The sequence below is a fragment of the Lagopus muta genome, chromosome 7, assembly GCF_023343835.1.
Source record: "Lagopus muta isolate bLagMut1 chromosome 7, bLagMut1 primary, whole genome shotgun sequence".
NCBI classification, from domain to species: Eukaryota; Metazoa; Chordata; class Aves; order Galliformes; family Phasianidae; genus Lagopus; species Lagopus muta.
In genome coordinates this window covers 29,407,209-29,429,030 of record NC_064439.1, presented here as the reverse complement: position 1 = coordinate 29,429,030, position 21,822 = coordinate 29,407,209, and the positions used below count along the sequence as shown (strand labels likewise).

At 38.3% G+C, this 21,822-nt stretch overlaps 1 long non-coding RNA gene across 1 annotated transcript; it reads left to right on the top strand.

The window, feature by feature from the left end:
- The first annotated feature begins 1,239 nt into the window (after positions 1 to 1,239).
- On the top strand, positions 1,240 to 21,538 carry LOC125696252 (uncharacterized). Its single transcript, XR_007378248.1, has 3 exons — positions 1,240 to 1,312; positions 12,611 to 12,687; positions 21,299 to 21,538. It is a non-coding gene; the product is annotated as an uncharacterized LOC125696252 (long non-coding RNA).
- The last annotated feature ends 284 nt before the right edge of the window (positions 21,539 to 21,822 follow it).

Here is a 21,822-nt window from a genome sequence, read left to right as displayed (position 1 = left end):
ACTTCCTTCTCAAGAAATATGCCCTTAATGCACTCTGTTGAATGGAGATCATGCCCAGGTGAAACTGAGGCAATAAAAGTGTAGAAATGCACTTTTTTTTTCCTGCTAATATTGTTTACCCTTTGCTGTGCACTTCTTTCACAAGTACTATTCCTGATCGTTTTCATTTCTAGTTTTTGAATTTTATATTCAATCTAAAGATTACTTGTTATGACAGGTGAGGATGACAAATGGAAATATTGGACCAAATAGTAGTACTCCTTAGAAAGTTATAAAAACAACTTCCAGAGCAGTTGGTAAAGCAATCAAGGTCTTAAGTTGAAGTGTACAGCAAACATGGTGACCTTAGACTTTCTCTTGTGTTTTACAACAGTGTTGGAAAGTAACTTAACTAGGTGTCATGGGCTCCAAGAACAGTTGAGTCAATGTGATGCTGAAATTTTTACAGATGTTAATTAGATTAGCAATTTAATGTGAAGACTTGCAGAAGGCAGTGGGTGTGCTCTTTGAAGCTCATTCCTCCAGACTGAAAATTGAGGAAAAATGAAGTCCTACACTAGAGAAATCAATAAGGTTCAACCAAATCCCTTATCACAACAGCAACGAAACATCAAAGGAATAACCCTATCTGGTTTTAAATGTGGTATGCCCCAATGTCTCGAACTGTTCAATAAGGCATATCAACTGGGGCATGAATGGCATGCACACTGGTAAATTCTGCTGTTAGGCCTCTTATCTAGTGATAATCATTTATTTATTAATGGAGTCATGTCAAATCACATTCTCATTAGATGCAGTTTCTATTGCACTTCCAACCTACTTGCACTTCACTGGTATAGCTAAGCATCTTCCATATAAACAAAGACCATTAGTGAATTTTCTAGATGTCACTCTATCACAGTTTAGGCTGAAAAGCAAGAAAATAAGCACAAAAATTACTGTTTTGTTGTTGCTATTTTTAATCCCATAGGATTACAGTCCTCTTGTGTACTACAGCTGATTGCTTTAATAATATAATGGCAAGATATTAGGCTTTCTCCTTAAAACTCAATTTATGCTCTTCCCAAATTCAATGGAGTTATTCTCCTTTGTATGGGAACTGCTGAATCATGCTTGAACCTCTGATTGACCACCTGAGGTGAGCCATGAGTCAGCCAGAGGAGCACAGGTGAAGGCAATTCACCTGTGCTGCTTGAAGGGTTGGAGCCTGGCTTCACCTCTCCTAGACCCATTTAAGAGCTGGCTACTAGCTGGGAAGAATCTCTTCTGGAGATCTCCTCCTCTGGAATTTCATAGCGAGCCCTGGACACGGGTAAGAATTCAATCTATTCTGTTATAATAACTGCATAGCCAAGCTCTCTGGTATATTTCATAAGTATAACATCTGTACATTTATTGATTATACACTCCTTCTAAAATCTTCAATCAAATATAATCTTTGCAATTTAGGAAACACAAGTTACTATTTGAAGTGCTTGTATGCACACTTATTTTCCTGTTCTATGGCTACAGAGAGAATGGAGAGGTGTATATTGCAAGTTCACAGTTTTATCTCTGTGACTTCCAACCAATAGTTAAAAACAATGTAGTACATTTCAGTCCACTGCTGATCAACAGGCTCCTCCACATACGCCTCTGTCTCCTAAACACTCTGAGTGTTCTGAGGAGGTTGCACGAGTGCACTTACATTAAACACTTCACTGGTTTAGGAAGCTCTTTAGGGGGAAAAAAGAGAGATTTAAAAAAAAAAAAAAAAAAAAAACCTTGTTCTGTCTTCAGAGAAGTTAGCAAATGCAAAATACTGAAATTAGAAACTGTCATTATTACTATTGGGATTGGTCTCGGCTGCAAAAAAAAAAAAAAAAAAAAAAAAATCTATTGCACCTTTGCGAGGTTTAGTTGCTGTGAAGACTATGAATAACTTTCCTTTGGCATCTTCTCATCAAGTCAGAATAGAGTAGAGTAAATCCATACTATCTCTGTCTGTGTCTGTATTAGTGGAAAAATGTTCCTCCAATAAAAAATGAACATGCTTCAGGACAGCCATCTTAATGCTCTGAGAATGCAAAGGTCAGATACAGTTAGTACTGCCAAGAAGTGTGATGGCTCATTATAATTAAATCACTATTTCTGCATAGCTTTGAGTGTTGTGGATATAATGCCAAATGTATATACATAGGGGAAAATCTATGTGTGGCCTTATTTTGTAACTGCAGACATAAGCTTTGAGATGAATTCTGAGCTTCCTGCACTACAATCCTAATCAAATCCTTGGAGTTTTTCTTTACATATGAGAGAAATACATATTTCTATACATTGCTTACACAAAACTTTTGAAAATTTTTGAAAGTTTTGAAAGTCCTCCATTCTGGAACATGACGTGAAGTAATCATCAGCCATCCAGGAAGTGAGGAACTAAAAATGCTACAGAGAATACATCATTTTTTAATTTCGTGTTCTCTAATGCAACTGGTGGCTGTATCCTTCCATGAAGGCTGCTAGCTAATGAATGCCAAAATAACTGCCTTATACGTGTAATGTCATCAATCCATCTGAGAGATCCTAAGCCCAGTAGAGTTAAAGATCTTTAATCTCTTTCACTATTGTTTCTTGCCTTTTTCATTCTTCAAACACTTCTCCACTGCTGTACGTGCATGTACTTGATAATAACTATGGAGTAAACAAAAAAACTGGGGTAATGTCAAGGAAATCAGTTTTTCCTGACAACCTCACATCTCATGACCATTGTTTCAGACATACATAGATAATGCTGCTAAATGACAAGTAAAATGTGTAAGAATGTCTCTGTGCTTGTCTATGGCTGTGTAAAGTGAGCACTAAATGCTCACTGGTGTCTCTTTCCTCACTGGAATTATTGTATTTTAGGCCAGCCAAAGATCTGTCTTTTATATGCTCCTTGTTTTGACACTTCTCAAAACAGCTGGAGTAGTGTTCATATTTTAATGCACTTTTTCTGTCCAAGCAGCACTCAAAAACAATCCAAAAACCTGTCTTGGACTGAAGAAAAACCAAGACATTAAGATCATTGTAAATGATTAATAGATTCACTATTCTTATAAATGTATAAGCTCCTGAGAAGATGGTATTAATGGAAAACCACTTTTTAAATGCTAAGTAACAGTGGTTGTAGATTGCATATATTGAGTGTGTGGTGACTGTGTTATTGCCTGCTGAGACCTGCAGTGAGACAGAGAGAAGCTCAAGGGTTAATTAATAATAGTTAAAAATAGTATTTGCTTTGAATTTGAATGATGTATTTAAGGGAATGCTAAACAGAGAGGTTTTATTTAATGAGTGACTTGGTAGCACTGATGAGATTTATCCAACTATTCCTGCTGATAATTCCTTTTCACTTGCAAAAATGGAATATCTTGTCATTAGGAAACCACATCATTTTGATGAGCAGTACATCAAAACAGAGAATTTACAAGGGTGGCAGGAGGTGAGCATTTGATAGCACCAGAATATCTCCACTAGAGAAGTCACCTGCCATGGACTAAGGAGCACAAGGATTTGGCAATCCACCGATCAGACACAAAACAGAAGTGCATTGTGTGCAGTGTATGCTTACTGTCTCATTTTGTTGGCTAACTGGGAGAGATTAGGTGGGTGTAAAGGCATAAATCTGTTGGGAATTTTTCCCTTTTTGTCTGATTTTGGATTTCTATATATTCCTTGGCTGGGTTTTTCTTCCTTTCTGTGGCCACTCAGTGGAAGCAAAAGTGATTTAGTGAGAGGAAAAAAAAATTTACTACTACTACCTCAGGACTTATATCTGCTGCACATTAAGCTACGTATACAGGCAAGGTACATGGCTGTAATGCTGAAAGAGTGCCAGGCACAGGATGGGATGAAGATTGCTAGCCACAGCTCAAGTTGAAGCTTTGCTCACATGGTTAAAGGGGAAAAGTGGTGGGTTAACCTCTTTCACAGAGTTGTTTAACATTTCAGGATGCACTGCTGGATTTTCAATCAGTTTGGTGGTGAAGTCTTACAACCATACAGACATCTCTTTTCTTAAAAGCTTTGTATGACTGAACAGAAATGGGTTTGTCCTCAAGCAGGAAGACTAACGTGGAGTTTACTTAGCAGTATATTCTCAGTCACGTGGCCAGGACAATAATTATGCATCTTTTGAACTGTGGGGCAACAGCATGCAAGTTGCAGTTTATGCTAGGGCAGAATGAGATGCAAATCTGCCAGAAGTGACTCAGTGCTCTGGCATGTTTCTGTGCATCCCAAATTTCACCATGCTGAGACAAGAGGGCTTCAAGTCAATGTCTAAAGAACATGTAAATGTATTCCAGCAAGCCCAAAGGTTTAAGTCCCAATGTCAGAACTCAGGAGCATTCACTCTATTTTGAATAAAACACTGTTTGGTGCACTGAGTACAAATTAAACCTTTTTAAAATGCATGCTTCTGTGAGCATACCTTTACCAGCAATCTTTTCCTCTTTATATGTTGCAGAGTCCCCTTCTGGGACTATAGAGGGCACGGGTAGAATTTTAAAGTACCATTAAAAATTATCTCTTATTAATCGCTGTCATGTTCAAATGTGAGCAAAATCCCCTGGCCGCTTAATGGCAGTGCTCCCATTACACTTTGTTTTCTTATGACATTACATGTCTAACTGCGCTAGCACATTATTTCCTAGACTGCCTCTGTTTACAAATCAAAGCGCCTTGCCGCAGCAAAGCCTGCTGAAATGCAGCGCTGTTATTAGGAAATTTGAGTGGGCTGAAGTGGGGATCCCTGCAGAGTTAACTTGGCAACATTTGAGAGCCAGGCTCAACCCGATATTAAAAGTGAGTCATCAGCTTGCCCCACAGCAGGTCCTCGCTTTGTACTTTCCCCTGTGAGCAGCTCTGCAGAGGGCTGCAGATCCAGCATTTGCTTTCTCTAATTAATAACCAGCTGAAAGGAACTCCTTGTTAAGGAAGACAGGCTTTTTGTTGTTATTGTTGGTTGGTGTTGTTTTTTTGTATTTGTTTTTTTTTTTGGTTGTTGTTGCTCAATGTTAAATGCTGACAAATGGCAAAAGCTCAAGTCAGGCCCACCACCTGGACAGTGTGCGACTCACTGTGTGTGTTACTCATCGGGCAGGGACAGCTTCATTCCCACTGTAAGCTCAGGGCTCTGCAGCTGCCTCAGTTCCTTTAAAGCTATTTTTGTATCTGCGAGGGACTATTTGCAGTTCGAGTCTTTCATTCACATTGGTTTGGGTCCAGCCTGTTTTCTTAAGAGTGTCCATAGCCTATCTTGATCACCACGAGGGCCTCAAGCAGGAGCCTGGTTTTCTCCTGGTTTTCACATCACTCACACCTGTATGCTTTCTTGTAATTGAGATAACACTTCTGTCTAATTTGTGGCCAAAACCAAAATGATTATGCGTCCACTCTGCTGATTTATAGACACATTTTATTGAAAGGTATCTCCTTCAGGATGTGTATTTTCCTCCTTATTGTGCCCCTTTGTTTAAGGAAACGTCTATGTGAGCTAATGTTAAATCAGTTGGGCATCAATGCAACTTGATGCTCTCCTACAAGTAGAGCCTGTGTTTTTTGCACAGATTTATCAGTATTTCCTAGTTCTGAAAACAGAAATCAGTATATTACTACCAAAGTGGTCCTACCATAGCTGCATAGCCATATGGGGGGGAAATAATACTGAGAGCAAACAAAAATGTCAATGCCCCTGTTATTTTGACTGAAGAATTACATTTACCAAATTCAATGTTCCCTAAATAGATATTTTTCCAATGCCTCTTTATTTATTTTTTATTTAGAGATCCATTATTTTTATGAACCCCTCTCAGCTTGGAATCTTCCTATTTTTATCTGCAACAGAAAGTGTTGCTGTTACTCGTTTCATGACACTGCAGTCTCCTTTCATGCAACTGCAGGTCCATTAAATATAAAAGCTTCTTGAAACTCAGTTCTGTTGATACTCAAACAAAAAGATTTTTTTTGTTTGTTTACATCTTCCAGAAGGAAACGCAGTGGAATAGCAAGAAAATAAAACTTATGTTATGTATGAAACCAGTAGAAAAAGGAAGGGAAAGTGGCTGGAGAAAATGTAAACCTTCCTAAACAACAAAACAATTTTGGATTATGAAAATAAGAGTGTCTTATGTCAAGTGCCTCTTCACCCATTAAGTGTGCTATGAAATATGATCACTTGTCTTGAATACACTCTGTCCTAACAGCAACATTCTTGAACTTATAAACACTATTAATTGTGTCAGACTTGGAATCTGAACCCTGCAAATCCTTCATATGTTCAACTGAATGGGCCTCATTCATAGCTGAGGTAGGTATGAATGGGCTCAGCATGGCTATGCGAGGCAGTACAATTTTTCATGAATAATTCTGTATTCTTTTCACAAAAAATCTTCCAGGTCAGATATTGTGAAGTAGTCTCACTCACAACAGAATTCTGTTTCTGCATGCCACAATTAGGCTGAAAAATTCATATGATGTATGAAACCAGCAATGTTAACGAATTTTCCAAAAGTCTGATTAGTATATGTTATCTCCTTACTTTAAACATTAGTGCAAAGTTATCAGAAGCCTTTCCTGCCACCACTGTCCATTTGTGTTTCAGGTAGATCATCTGATGGGAGTTAGAATATAGCTTTTGTACTTGTAGACAAAGTTGGTATCTTTTATATTTTGATCCAAGATGGTTGCTTTACAAGATGTTTCAATTACACTAACAGAGAGGAATGCAATGAAAACAGCCTTCCTCTAAGTTTTCTTTCAGTGGAGAAAAATAAATAAATAAATATATAGCTATAAAACCAGGAAAGAAGTCTGTTCCACATTGTAATACAGGTACAGATTCTTCAACTGGTCCTTCAGATTTAATGGTTCAGACATCCCAGACAGGAGCTCCCTATAGCAGCATCCTGATAGCATGAATTTGGCTTAGCCTGAAACAGAGGGGGATGCTAAGAAAAGACCATTTGAGGAACTGAAAATTTGATTGATTTTATCTTCTTGTTTGTTTTTTTAAATTATTTTATTTTATTATTATTATTTCTAGAGTTGTAATAAATTACATTACTTTTTCATTTGATATTCACATCCGTGAATTCTGTCTGGTGCTAAGAATCTTGGCTTAACGTGTTCTGCTGGATTCTGTTCTGATAGTTCATTGTCACTGGTGGAGAAAAATTACACACAAGTGCAGAGTGATCATGGCAAGGCATCTTGCTCTGCACTTGTCCCATGTGTCCTCTCACCAGAGACTGAACTCTGCTGTGATCGAAAAATCTTTGAAAAACTTCCTGCATTTTTTTTCCACCTTTCTTAAAGGGGCAAATGGGCACTGATCACCCAGACTGAGTCAAGCAATAGGTCATGCCAAGAAATATGACTGCAGGTTTGATGAGAGTTTGTGTGTGATGTAGGTGTGAGGGTAGCAAAGCTTTTATTTAGGTGATGCAAAGCTGCTTCACATTGCTCTTGGGATGAGAGGGAATATGATGGGAAAGCATTTGCTAGACTCCTGGATGGCTAATTGCAGGGTTGGCTAGGGGTGCTCCCCAGACTTGTGGGGAGAGGGAAAGGCTGTCCCCCACAGTAACACACATCTTCACACACCCTCTGAGTGCCGAGGTCTCTAGAGGCTGCTGAGCCCAGGTGGCAAAAGGTTTGTGCCATGATTATTTACCTCTTTTCTGCTTCCTTTAGTTTATGAAGGTCCTGTCCATGGACTCGCCAAGATCATGGTGCTGTCAGTGCAGTTTCCAGAAGTCTCTGGAACAAATCTCAACAGGATAATCAATAACAGCACATCTCAGAAAAATGATAAATCATCTTTCATGAAGTGATTCACATTTGCAAAATGATTCTCAGGCATATATTAATGACTATGCAAAACACTCATATCAGAGTAGGTGGTGGTTCAAAGGAATGACAATGAACAGGCATCTTTAATCCAAACCACATTGTTCAAAACAAGCATTTCATGCAAGATTATTTATAAAACTCAAGGGTAAATCAGTTTTCAGCTAAAAGCTGAATGGTGAGTTGGCAGGGATTTCCCAGACTCTGGGTGGCGAACAGATGTCAGCCACTACTACAGAACTCAGTCTAGCATCCCAGTCACTTTCAGCAGTTACTTTTATCCAGGTACCTCCTCTCTGGAGTATCTCTGACATAGCAAGATGTTGCTCAGTCTTTATAAATGTGGCAATATTCCTTCACTTTTCTTTGAGAATGCAATACATAAAGTCTCATATAAATATGATAACAAGGGGCAAAATTTCACTGTAGAAGGGAAAAAACAAAGCAAGATGAAATAAAACTCTTAGAAAATGAGAAGAACGTGATCATGTGGAACTAAATAGGAGAATGATCTCTCTGGGCAATTACCTGTTGTAAGAGATGAGAAGATGCAAAGATGAAACTGTAAATGATATTGTGCCAGAACTGCAGACTTGCCAAAGGGAAAGTGGTCCCTGGATCCATGGACAGGTGAGACTGTTGACAGTTTTGGTTCTGACAATTAACAAGTCCAGTAAATACACTTTCTGCAGGACGAGACCATTAAAGCTCATTCCTTAAGCCTAAAGTTTAAATGCTAAGTGGATTTTTGCACTATGGCCATCTGAGAAGACTGCAAAGAGCATAAGTCAGGATTGCTGTATCAAAGGCTGGCTAAAGAACAGCAGAGTCAGAGTAGGTGAAATAAAGTGCTGAAGTAGTTTAATAGACTAACCTGAACGCCAGGCTGTGACAGAACAAAAACCAGATCACTTTGATATTTCTGAATTAGCAATTCTGTTTCACATAAGAAGGAATATTCAATCATCATTTTTCTTTAAAAGTATAACCAGATGGGTAACCACCCTAACAGCCAAAAAACATGTCTTTTGAGAGTAATTCTGTGGCATTCCATAGAATAAAACACCCTTTTCTGTTTGTTTCTAGCAGCTCTAGTTTCAAATTCTGACAAAGGTGTACAGGACTAACTTACACATGGAAAATGGTGTAATGGGAATACTAGCATATTGAACCAGCTCCTGTAAGAAGCTGAGCTACTCCATTCTAACTGATACAAGGTTTTGATCTTAGAAGGAATTTTGGAATTGGGGAATCAGTATCAATAGAGAGAATTCATATCTTCTGGACCTTTTTCTCCAGTCTTTTCTTCGCAATATATTTTAGGACAAAGAGCAATTCTTTTTTAGATGCAAAGGGCTAATACCTGGGGAAAAAATAAAAATAAAAAGCAAAACACAAAAGGATCTGGGTCTCCCTCCTTCCATTTCTGCTTTCCCTCTGCCTGCCCTATACATATTATTCAGGCAACTCTGGTGTTGAAATGTACATCTGTGTCTTAGCCCTGTCTTAGTCCTTGCATTTAGTTTAGACCATACCATGCAGTTCATGAGCCTCAGAAACCCTCAGCTCTGCTCTGGACACGTTTGTATAAATTTTGCACAGAAAAGTAGAAACTATTCTGCTTCACCAGCACTGCATTTTGTGTTAGCAGGATTAGGGGAATGGCATGCAAATGTGGTTTTGATACTGTGAAGAGCCAAAGTGCTCCTCCTTTATAATGCATGGTTTTCTCAAGGTAGATCCAAATCCTAAAGCTTACTCCAAGTATTAAGTCAGTATTTTGAAGAAATGCATTACTACTGGAAATCACTTCTAGGGAGAGAGTTGCCAAATAAGAGCATAAAACAAAGCAAGCAAACAACAGAAACAAAACTTTAGAAAGGTTTTATAAAATGAAAGGAAATTCTCACACAAAAATCAGAATGTGGTAGGAAAGTGATAGATATGTCTATTAGAAAGTTGGCAGTCTTTATTTACATTGTTAAACAGTAATAACAGTGATAAGTATCATAAGATTTATTCTTGTTACTGTAGCATTTGTTTTCAGAAACTTCTGAGAAAGGGAATTAACCAGTGGTAGAAATATTTACTATTAAACTGTTCTGTGGATAATTGCAGTAAACCCTAGGGGATCTGCAAGTGTAAGTGATGGGCGAAAACTAGCAACACGCTATTCGCTGACAGAGAATTAAATGGTCTGTCTTTCTAACATAATTTCATTCACACACATTTACAAATACACACTGCACAATAAGTACTGCATATATGTGTGTGCATGACAGTGAATAACAATAATCCTGTGTGGTACCTGACATCTTATTTTGTGATGCTTTTGACCAAAAAAAAAAAATAATGAGGGAAGGAACTCCAAATTCCTGCATGTATCTCTTCTGGGAACTCCTCTTCTGTATGTTAATAGGTTGGGTTTGTCTAGGGCAATGTTTATGTATGACACAATGATTTATGTCTTTCAACTGTCATTCTGGAAGAGCTTCACTAACTTCAGTTAGCAGATGGAAGTCTGTAAAATGAAATTATGAATTAACTTTTAAATAGTCTGAAATGCAAGAGGAAAATTATCTCAGGAGTGTGTGTCCTTAGGGAGGGATGGATGGAAGCAGCTATACAATGAATCTTTCCTTTCTGTATGGAATAACTCTTTATAAGCAATTCTGTAATTCTTGTGATTGATAAGACACTGCCTGCCCCTGCGTTAGTGAGAATCTGGAGGTCATGAATACATTTCCTACTCTGTTGGATGATTTTCTTCCTGAAGTTCTGTGAGTAGGGGACAACACTACATTATTTTCCTTCCACTTTCCAGACTCAGCACATAGTAAAATCCTTGTCTGCAGATTCCAGGTTTTCTTCTGCATGGTTATCAGCTTTCTGTCAGGGCTGCGTTATGTTTTTTGAAGAAGGTGGAAGAGGTGGGTGACAGAGTTTATTTTACAAGCTGCCAGTTAAGTTGTGTCCTAATGAATTGAACCTGGCTAACTCTACAAACTCTATTGAGCTTTCCAGACTTGCAAAGCTTTGAACCTTGCACATAAAAGGGGGAGGTATTTATTGGAATCTGCTATGACTGAAATTTTGCTGCTCATCTGAAGGTATCGTTTGTATTCCACTTTATAAAATAATGAATACTGGAGCTGTCTCTTGTGAATCAGACCAGCATTTGTGTCCAATTTTAGTGGTAGAGATCATACGAGTTAAGTGTTCCAGCAGAGAGACCTGTGCTACGGTAGTCTCTCTTGAAAGAACATGCTTGTCCTGGACAGAAATTATGGTATAACCATATCAAATACCAAATATTTAAAAAGGCTTAATTTTAACTGCATTTTATTATTATCAAATTCAAATCTCTATCAAGAGTTTAGGAGGCTTGAGTGACGCTACTGTGATACAAATAATAGGGATTAAAATGGTTTTTCAAACAGATTTAGATAGCTTTTTAAAAAAAGTTTTACTTTCTGTATTTCCATTCTGTGTTTTTCCTATCTTATAATGAAATATTAATATGACTTTATTTGCATCCCATTTAAATGCATTTTGTGAAAACATTTAAACAAATGTCACAGAAAAAGTCTTTGCTCAAATGAAATAGCATTTGTGGACTGATTGGTGGTTTAATAGATAAAGCAGATATTTTCTTCCATAAACTACATTTCTCTCACTTAATTTACTAACATTGTTTTGGTCTTCTGTCCACTTCTCTCAAAATACATAGTCTGAAATATATTCCAAAAAAAAAAAAAGAAAAGTCCTCTAAAAACACACACATGTCCTTGGAAGAAGTAGAGTTGGTCATTCATTTACTAACAAGTTTATGCCACAAGATCTAGTGAAGATTTAGCCCATTTGTACTGACAGGGCTTTTTCTTAAGAAGATAGTGTTATTGAATACACTACTACATCTGATAGGCATTTAATAACACTCAGTGCATGAATAAAACGTATTAAATGAATGGCTTATTTTCATGATAATTTTTTCATCCTCACATTGTGCACATATTTATCAGAAATTATTCTAATTTTTATAAGTATTTCGAAATGTATCATCTGCTCATATACTGTTTGTGGCAAATATATATTCAAGTAAGATTATAGAATCATAGAATGGTTTGGGTTAAAGGGACCTTTAGGATCATCTAATTCCAACCTCCCTGCTACAGACAGGGACACCTCCCTCTAGACCAGGTTGCTCAAAGCCCCAACCAGCCTGGCCTTGAACACCTGCAGGGTAGAGTCATCCACAAGTCAGTTAGTCATATTTCTGAAAGATACTCTTGTATTAACATGATTGGTAATAAACTAACTAACTCTTAAAGCAAGTTTGTTAATTCTCAGTGGTAAATACTTGTGTCAGTTACAGAAATATGTCTTAGAAGCTTAAAAGTATAAGAAAAATTTAATTGGGCCGGACTGAAGATTGAGATCACCTGTCTGGAACTTGATGATCCTTGGAGCCCCTTCCAACCCAAGGAAGATTCTATGTATTGAAAGAAACCAAACACAATATGATATTGCAGTGGATGGATCATCGTAGTATCCAGCAGTTATCAATTTACAGTATTCTTCAAACAAATTTTGTAAGAAATATAATGATACTTTTAAAAATAACTCAGCCAGTATTTGATACACTTAGTCTTTATCTGTTTGCCAGCAAATGCAAATGTGTGCACTGGCAGTGCAGACCTGCTGTGCACTGACAAAAACCCTCTCTCTTCCACCACAGCCCTGGCTACATCTCAGCAGAGAAGAAAGAATATCTCCCCAAAGAGCCTTGGGGGACCCTGCACTGGAGCACCAGAGGTAATTGCATGGCACCGCTCAGCACCCACTGTGTCAGTTATCACTTTGATACAAAAAAATTACTCTTAAATAAACCCTAAACCTCTAAAAAATTATTAATGAAAGCACCATTGGCAACATGGTCCCTGTTAAATCTGCTAGAGACTCTCAAGCCGGGCATCTGAGACTAGGGATAGCATCAGACCCAAGTGGGAGTGCAGATAGACAGCTTGGATGCATCTATGAGCAGCATGGGGTTTCTAGCAGAGATTACAAGCCAATGTAGATTTTTTTTTTTTAATTAAATCTAATTCCTGTGGAAAATGAATATTAGATCAATATGCTGACAAATACTGATGCACATTTTCCACTGTCCTGACAGTTAATTCTCCTTTCTCACATTCACTTATTTGGTTTAATCATATGATATAATAAATCGTAGTCAACTTTCAAAAACATGAGGCACATACTGAAAGCAGTATGCAACCCACAGCACAGTATATCTTTCCACAGTTACAAAAAGTCCTATGCAATCTTAGAATTAACGTCAGATTTGATTTCTCTTCTGCTTTTCCTTATTACAGCAATCATTTCTGTTTTTCCTCTCTCTAGCCTTTTTCTCAGGCTCTCACAGTGATATTTTTCATGATCCCTTACTTCACTTTTGTATATTATTCTAGTTTTCACTTCACTTTGGTATTATTGTTTCAATATTGCATCCATTTGATTTTTTTCCTCTGCTCTACCTCCCACACTCCCATATTGATATCACTTATTCCACCCTCATTTCCTCAATATTTTTGAATAGTGGTTTATGGATAGATTCTTCAGCTGAGTATTGCTTGAACATGGTCACTGATTTGTTTGTGAGGTGTCTACACCATGTCTGCTTCAACCACTTGATAGAGATTTTTTTATAGCCATACTGGTTTGGCAGAGTTCGTATATATTTCAGCATCATTTTTACTTGGAATGTTGATCTACTTTTTCTAGTCTGTTCTAATACTCCAAGTGGACTAAAGAGCGCATTGAACACCAAATAAGCCTAGGAAGGGTGATTTTAAGTGAGACTTTACACCAGAAGTTAGTACCTTGGGATACATATAAAACAAACAGAAATGAAATAAAAATATTTTCAAATCCCAAGTCTATTTGGGAAACTAAATTGAGGATTCTTTGAATTCTGTTACAAGCTAATTATTTCTTGCTCTGATCTTAGGATATTTTTTCCCAGGCATATTTGACTACATTGGCTTTTCCCCAAAAGCTGAAAAGTATTTTTGAATGGTTTTATCCTAAATTATTCCAAACATTTTCACTTTATTATTACGGCTGGTAATTTTTCTCTCAAGATGGCATTCTCTCTTCTCCCAGATACATTTGCTTTTCCTTCCCACTGAAAAAAACAATATAACAATTTAGAAGCTAAATAGCTATTCAGTAGACTTGTCACTGATGTTCAGATTACAGTTTTACTACTGCATAAACATAAACCTACATTTAAAGGAAAGTGTTGCCTGGAGACAGCATGGGTGCTGTTACAGAAGCTAGTGGCTAGAGGGAACTCTTTTTCCTTGTTAGAGAAAGTGGTTCTAACAAGACGATAAGTACTTTGCTCTAGCAAAGCAGACCATTAAAAGAAAAAGAGAATGGGAAAAATCCATGAAACAAAAACCTTAGCGTTAATTGAGAAGTGCTCATGGAGGGGGTAGGAACCAGAGATGTGTCAGTGACATATATAATTTCTACTGCAATAAGGAGTCTTTGGGTATCCTCATTCAGAGACAGGAACAGGTCAATTAGGCCTGGTGGCCTGTCTAGAGGCAGCTAACTGACCGGGTGAGGCAGCCTGTGTCACCCAGCTGCTCTAGAGGATGGTTTGGCTTTGTGCATAGGGAGGGGAAAGATCTCGACCACAGAAAAGGGCAGGCAGTTCACAGAGCAGCAGTAGGTAAGGTGTTCAGGTAGCAACTACTGTAATTTTTAGGCTCTTAGCCAGCAAATTAAATAAGTGCATGCTTAACTTTAAACATGTGAGCTAGTCATAGCTTTAGCTGAACTATTGCTATACAAAACTTTAGGTGGCTTCAAAGCATAAAAAGAATCGTTGCTTATGCTTGGGCGTTTTGGCTCCAGTTTTGCCCTTGGGCACGTGCTGGGAGGGAGAGCAGGCTGGGTGGGTGGGAGAGTTCTGTTTGCAGAGCACACTGGGTCGGCGCTTGGCGAGCACTGAGGCGTGTGGACGGCTGACATGTGCGCGGTCTCACCCCAGTAAGAAACTGAGCCATGGCCAATTTGTGTACCTTACTGAGGAACTTGGAAGCACTTCTGGTGCAGTAGTGAGGTCTCCAAGATCTATTTTGCTCTCGCCTGTTATTTGCAGGCAAATAAAATACCCTGAAATGTTGTGTAACAGAGCAAATCGCGTGAGAGGGAGTGAAGCAAGGATGGAAGGTTTGGAGACAAGATCGCAATGATTCGTGTCAGTAATAAGCATGACCCTAATGTCTGGCTTAATACTGTGTTATTCCATTTCTGTGTCTGTGTAACTATGCTGAGTTCCATGAAGATGGTAAGAAAGTAGAATAAATCTTAGCATGCTCCTTCGTGCTAACTGATTAAATCTGAAGTTATGGACACTCCGTGAGCCTTGACTATCCTTATATGGACTGGCTAAGAGAAACCAAAGTGTACAGCCTTTTTATGGGGTCACCATTATAAGCACAGTAGAATCCAGGTGTAAGCCTTTTAGCAAATGTTCTTTCAGATGTGCTCCAAATGTTCTCAGCTGTGCTCCAAATGCATAAAGAGCTTTTGAATGTGCCTTGAAATCAGCAGCTGTGGCTATACTGCTCAAAAAAAGTAATCAACCAAAATACCTTGTCTGACAGCTCCTGCCTTCCCTTTGTCTCCACAGCCAGTTGGTCCAGGCATGCTTGGCCCTGAGATAAGGTGTATGCAGACAGGAGCAGTCATAATCTCTATCCTCACTCCAGGAAACAGGGCAGATCCTGAACATGGTGTCTGGTCAGTCCATGGCATATGTATATGCATCAAACTGTGCAGAAATGACAAATCAGATCAAAAGTCTATCAGCCCTGGCATCTTGTTTCTGGCAGAAGCAATTAGAAGGTGTTAGTAGACAATATAACAATTCCATCAATAAATACTTTCACATTCTGTTCCAGTTCATGCTTCAGCAATTAAGCCAAATATGATGAATTTTCAGTTAAAGGATTTGCACTGTCATATCATATTACCCTGCAGTAGGATGCTCCACAACGTCTGCCTTACTCTTTCCGAACCTACTGCCCAATCGGTCCTTCTGAAACCCTCTTGTGTGAGGCAGTGAATAGATGCTCCCTATGCCACCGCTATGCTCTCTGTGTGATTCTGCACACCTCTGTAGGTGTCACTCTAGAGGCTAAAGAGTCCTACTGCAGTTAATATTCTTCACCTGGAAGTTGTTTTGATCAGCTCCATCACTCCCCTCTCTATGTTTTTTTTCATGCTTTTTTTTTTTTGTTTGTTTGCTGTTTTGTTTTGTTTTGTTTTTCAGCTCTACTGTGTCTTTTTTTTTTTTTTTTAAGATGTGTGTGCTAGTGGAGGGAACTGTAACTGTTGAACTAGGTCACATAAAATCTTGGAAAGATTCCTGGATTTCTATTTTAATGACTCCGAATCCTTGGCAATAGTTCAGAACTGTTCAGTTTTCTTCCTTTCTCTCCGCTCAGTACTTCTACTACTTCTGTGATTAAGGCAAACCTCTCAACCTCCCAGCTTGCCAGGTTTAAGCTGGGAGAGTCCAGTGCAGCTAGATACACATTAGTGAAAGGATCATTGCATTTGGTCTCTTCTACTTCACATTTCCTTACATCACTCATAAACTGATCAAATTCCACATGAAAGTATGCAGGTGTTTTTGCCCCTACTTCTACCAGAAGGCTGTCAGATTCTACTTTCTCTTTATACACATTTATTTTTGTTTTTTCTCTCTTTCATTAATGTTTTGGGTCTTTGTTCCCGTCCCCCCTCCCCTTACTTTTACGTTTATGATCCACAAACAAATTCAGGATCATTATATCAGGTTATTCAAACCATATTCTCCTAATCTCTTCTTGCACAACAGAATTTCTATCTCTCCCTTAGAGATTTTACCTCCACCTGCCCCAGTTTGAATTCAGCTTTTCTGAATGCCACAGTTGTATACAATATTGTGTATCACCAGTGCCTTGGTTAACCGCATTCTTCTGGAAATGCTGCACTTCATTAAGCACAACATTACATCCGCATTTTTCATACTGGTAACTGCCATTGTCCTGATGTGGTCAGCTAATGAAATCAAATGCACCTTCTTGTCTGTAGAAACCCTTCAGCCTATGGCAGAGATCTCTGTTAACAATTCTCATCATTTATACTGTTGAAATGTATCCCATTTCTATTGCTCCAGCAATCAGTTCTGCCTATGTGATGCTCTGAACCTCCTCTGTGCTGATGGAAATATTGACGACTGGGCTCAAGACAAATCCTTGAGAAATTCAAATTGCAGTCTCTCTCCAGCCCAACACCACCTCTTTGAGAGCAACCTGACCTCATTTCTCTGTCTGCCAGTCCCTTATGCATACCATACCTCTTCAGTATTAATCCTCACTTCTCCAAAAGTATTAATAACTTCAGCAGTATGATACAAAGCATCTGACTCAGGCTGAATTCTTTGTGTCTGCAGAATGTGGTAACTTTACCAAAGAACATTATCAGATTAGACAGATGTGATCAGTCTAATGAATGCCATATTGTATGTCTCCATATACCTTCGGGTGTCCCCTGAACGTAATGATTTTGTCCTCTGAACAGTGTTGTCCAGTTCTTCACACCTCTTGAGGACCCCTTGATAGATCTAGTTGGATTTCACTCTTTCTTCAGTCCTGATCCAAGAGGGTAATGCATGCACCTAACTTTGTGTGTGCATGTAATTATAATCATGACCATATATTTTAAAGCATCCTTCCACAGGATTTATAGGATTTTCAGTGTTTGAGGTCAATGTTACTTGATTCATGCTCACTACAATTTAGCTTTGTTTGAATATAATCATTCCTATTTTTATCCCCCAATTTTCTTCATGTCTTTTGCCTTACACTCTGTCTTGAAGAATTAGTTTAATTTTAGAAGATCCCTACAATCTTTTTAGTATCAGTCTTTCTCTGTGGCCCTTCCCTTCCCTTCCCCATTATGCTATGTTATGTTATGTTATGTTATGTGTTCATTAAGTTCTTTTGAAAGTTCTACTCAAGCTGTCTTTCAGCAAAATGTGAGTCAAGTAATGGAAAGATGGAAATCCAGTGTTTTGTGGTACTTCTTGCCATAATGGGCACATTATTTAGACTTTTTCGTTAGTTTTTCATCACTTATTTAAGCATGCTAACTTTTTGCCATGTTTTGTTTTCTCTTATGGTTTGAACCTGATCTCTTGTGATTCCCAGTGTAGATAACAGTTGCTGAGTGAAAAGAAAATCCTACAATCCTTACAGTGTTTTATTGTGTTGTAGCTGCAAGATGGAGAAAAGTGGCATATGCATTTTCACTGATGTCTTAAACACATCTCACAGCAGTTAAGTGCTGAGAGCTGGTAATACATTTGCCCTCTGCACACAGGGTAGAAGGGTAGGACAACTCTTGCAGCTAAAGTGAGATTTATGCCACATGTTAGCATTGAGGAAATAGGCAGTGCAGTAAAGGTACCTCACTTCTGGATGTGCCTTCACAGTTAGAGTTGCATTTTTAAAATGTGGTTATGCAGAAGGGCCTCCTGCCTTCAGCACCTCTCTGAAAGCTTTGAAGCATCCAGAAAAAGGAGAGTTGAAAAGATTCAGTAATAACCTGTAGAACACAATATAGGACTCCTCTTTCTTTCTCTTTCACTCATAGCTAGAGCAATGATTAATTTGGAGCATTCAGTGGAACAGAATGGGTCATCACTAAGTAGAAGCAGAGTCTGTAAAATCTGGCACGCTTGAGATCTCTGACTTACATTGGCTTTGGGTTAAATATATGTATCAGTATATGCATTCTCTGCATCTAAGTCCTATAGCTGCTATTAGAGCTTAGGTATTACAAAATCTGTGTTGTCAAAGTGATGAGCTGCTGGGACAAGTCCTACCATCTGATTTTTAAATTCTTTTTTTTTTTTTTTTTTAGATCCATCACACTTGTTTATTCCTGAATTTCTTAGCACACATAAACACTGTTTAAGAAAGGGATAAACAGCAATGTAGAGCCTTATTTATTAACACCAAAAACACCATTTTTATATACTCTGTGTCATTCGCTTTTATTCTCCTGTGTGACCACATGAAAGACACCTAGGCATTTGTTTAAGAAATATTTTAGAGAATATGAATGCAATCAAGCCCTAGCTGTGTTCATGGAACAGGCTCTGTCTCCAGAAAATAAATGGCTTTTACCACTTTCTACCTTTCTAAGAGTGATCTTGGTGGATTTTTATACTTCAGAAAAGTCTATTAAATCTTTTTAGTCTTGGAACTGTGGGAGGGGATTGAAATATTTTGTGCCAAGATTTTCAGAAGATGTGTTGCCAAAAATGTCTGTGTAGGAAGAGGAGAAAGCACTTAAAAAAAAAGGATACTCAGTTCTCTTAACCCAAGTTTCAACTGTTCTGTGCATGCTCTTTTTCATTCAGAATGAAGTGCCATACACTAAGACACACACAGAGTTCTAAATTTTCCTGGTACAGATGCTTTTCCAAACATGTGGCCACTGATAATGAAAATACAGAAGAAACTGTTACTGAATCTGCTTTTTCTCTATTTGCTTTCCCTTTATACTCACTCTTTTCCTGTTTCAAACTATGGCATGCATTTGTAGAAGTTTATCTCAGAAAACAGGAATTTCCAAATCTTTCTCACCTCTTGCATTCTCATCACCTGCAATTATTCAAAACAATAAAACCCTGGATGCCTTTCCTCAGGGGAAAAAAAACAACAACCGTACATTAAGTAAAAGGTTTGTGACTGTGATTGATTACAGAGCAGAAAAGAACAAGATTATTCTGAAGGAAAAGACTTATAGATAAACGGATTATAGTTACTTACACTTGCTGACATGGGATTTAAATATTCCATTTCTACTTTTGCGACTACTAGGCTCACTCGTGACAGCTAGAAAGTGAAACTGAGTAGAAACTGATTAGAAACACAAACAAAGTCTGTTTTTCTCTGTCCAGAGAGTGCACAAGCAGCAGAAAAGGAGAAATTAAATGAGATATTAAAATTTCTTTCTGTTTTTGAGCTTGACCCTGAATTCCCTTGTTCTGTTATGCTGGAGTTAATGACACCACACTACTCCCAGAAGGATGATTGAAGCTATTATTAGCAAGACCCAGAATCTCTTCCTTACATTCAATTCATCCAAGGAGCACAGATGACAGCACATGGAGGGAGGATCCAGTGGGGCTTGTTGTGCCCTTAATCTCCACAAGCCCCAGAGCATGCAGTGGGTCCCTGATGCCCCCAAATCCTCATCTCAGTGCCACTCTGCAGCCCAGTACTGGTTGTGTGGACAACAGGACATGGGACCCTGATCCTGGCAAAATCAAGGTTCCAGTTTCTGCACATGGAGGCACCGAGGGAAGGATTCCCTGTTGACCCATCCTGAAGAAGAGCCGCTCTTCACTTTGCAGGGTGGGAGCAATGAGTCTGCTAGAAATCAGCAGCACCTTTTAATTTTAGTCTCAGAGCATTTCTTACTTTTCTAAGCCTTCCCCTCAGCAGTACATTGGCCATCCTATTTACTTATGCTGCTCTGGAATGTTTTTTATTTGCAATGAAATATAAATAGTGCTAAGCCTTTCAATGTTAGTTTATTATCTTCATCTTCAACCACATTTTGTTTGTTTGCTTTTGTGTGCATAGCTTTTGTTTTCATTCTGATCTAATTTGTTTGTAGTCGTTTTGAAGACAATCTTCTGATGTACTTTAGACCATATATTCATCACAGACTTAGTCTAAGTAACAACTTTCCTTGGTGCTCATACTCTTTCAGTAGATTCTTACTTTCTCGGTATTTATCTTAAGAATTATGCTCGAAATGTTGGAATATCTTGAAGAAAAAATCGAAGTTTACAGAGCCATTGTTTTAACTTCAACTACGATTTTTTTTTCTCACACACACAAACACACACAAAAATGAAAAAAAATCCTAAATTCTTTCTTCAATAACATAGAGATGTTGTGGTTTTATTGTTGTTGTTTGCTTTTAACTGTATCAACTATTGTAGGTCCCAGTTCAATTGGAGAGTTGAAAAGATTAAAGCTCAGTGAATGTTTTTTATAACAAGGTAGATGGACTGTTAATACACTGTTAGCATGGTTTGTGTGTCAGATGATATATGTGTGAACTTTTCTTGGATGTAACTAGACAGCTATAAGATCTCAGATTTCAATAGGTAAAAGGATTGGGACTCAACTATCAGACAATCATACTGCATTTCTAATGACTAGGGGAGAAAGAATAAAATATTTAGAAAATTGTAGCTAATTGGAGAAAGAGATGTATGTTGCATGAGTGGCTTCTTTTTAAGTTAAATGGCAGGCATCCTTTCATTTCCTGGCAGAACTGAATTCCCCAAGGTAACAAGGCAAACTTCAAGGCTACACGGAAGACTGCTCAGCAACCCTCCACCACCAGACAGCTTTAAGTCTGCAATGTCTGGGACATGATACAGAGACATACAGCTAATGGCTTGCTGCAGCTACCAACACAGAGAAAATGTAGCTCCCATTTATCTTCTGCTTAACAATATTTGCCTGGGAAGGTTACACCTAACACAAATTGGGTTTGCATGACGTATGGTATTTTTGTCCTGATGATGCTTATAAAGCAAAAAGATTAGCACCATTACCCGAAACCCTATGTGAGCACTTCTGCGACATTCTTGGCTTTTGCTTCATCTCCACAATAAATTTGCATGCATCAAAAGGCAGGTACTTCCCTATATCCTCCTTCTCTGGCTGTTGGGTATTTGCATCAACATTTTGCCTTTCTTCAGAAATGTTTGCTTTTGTCAAGACTCTGATTCTGCAGGGTACTTGGGTATATCTTTAATTTCAGACCTTCAGTACACTCATTGAACAGAAG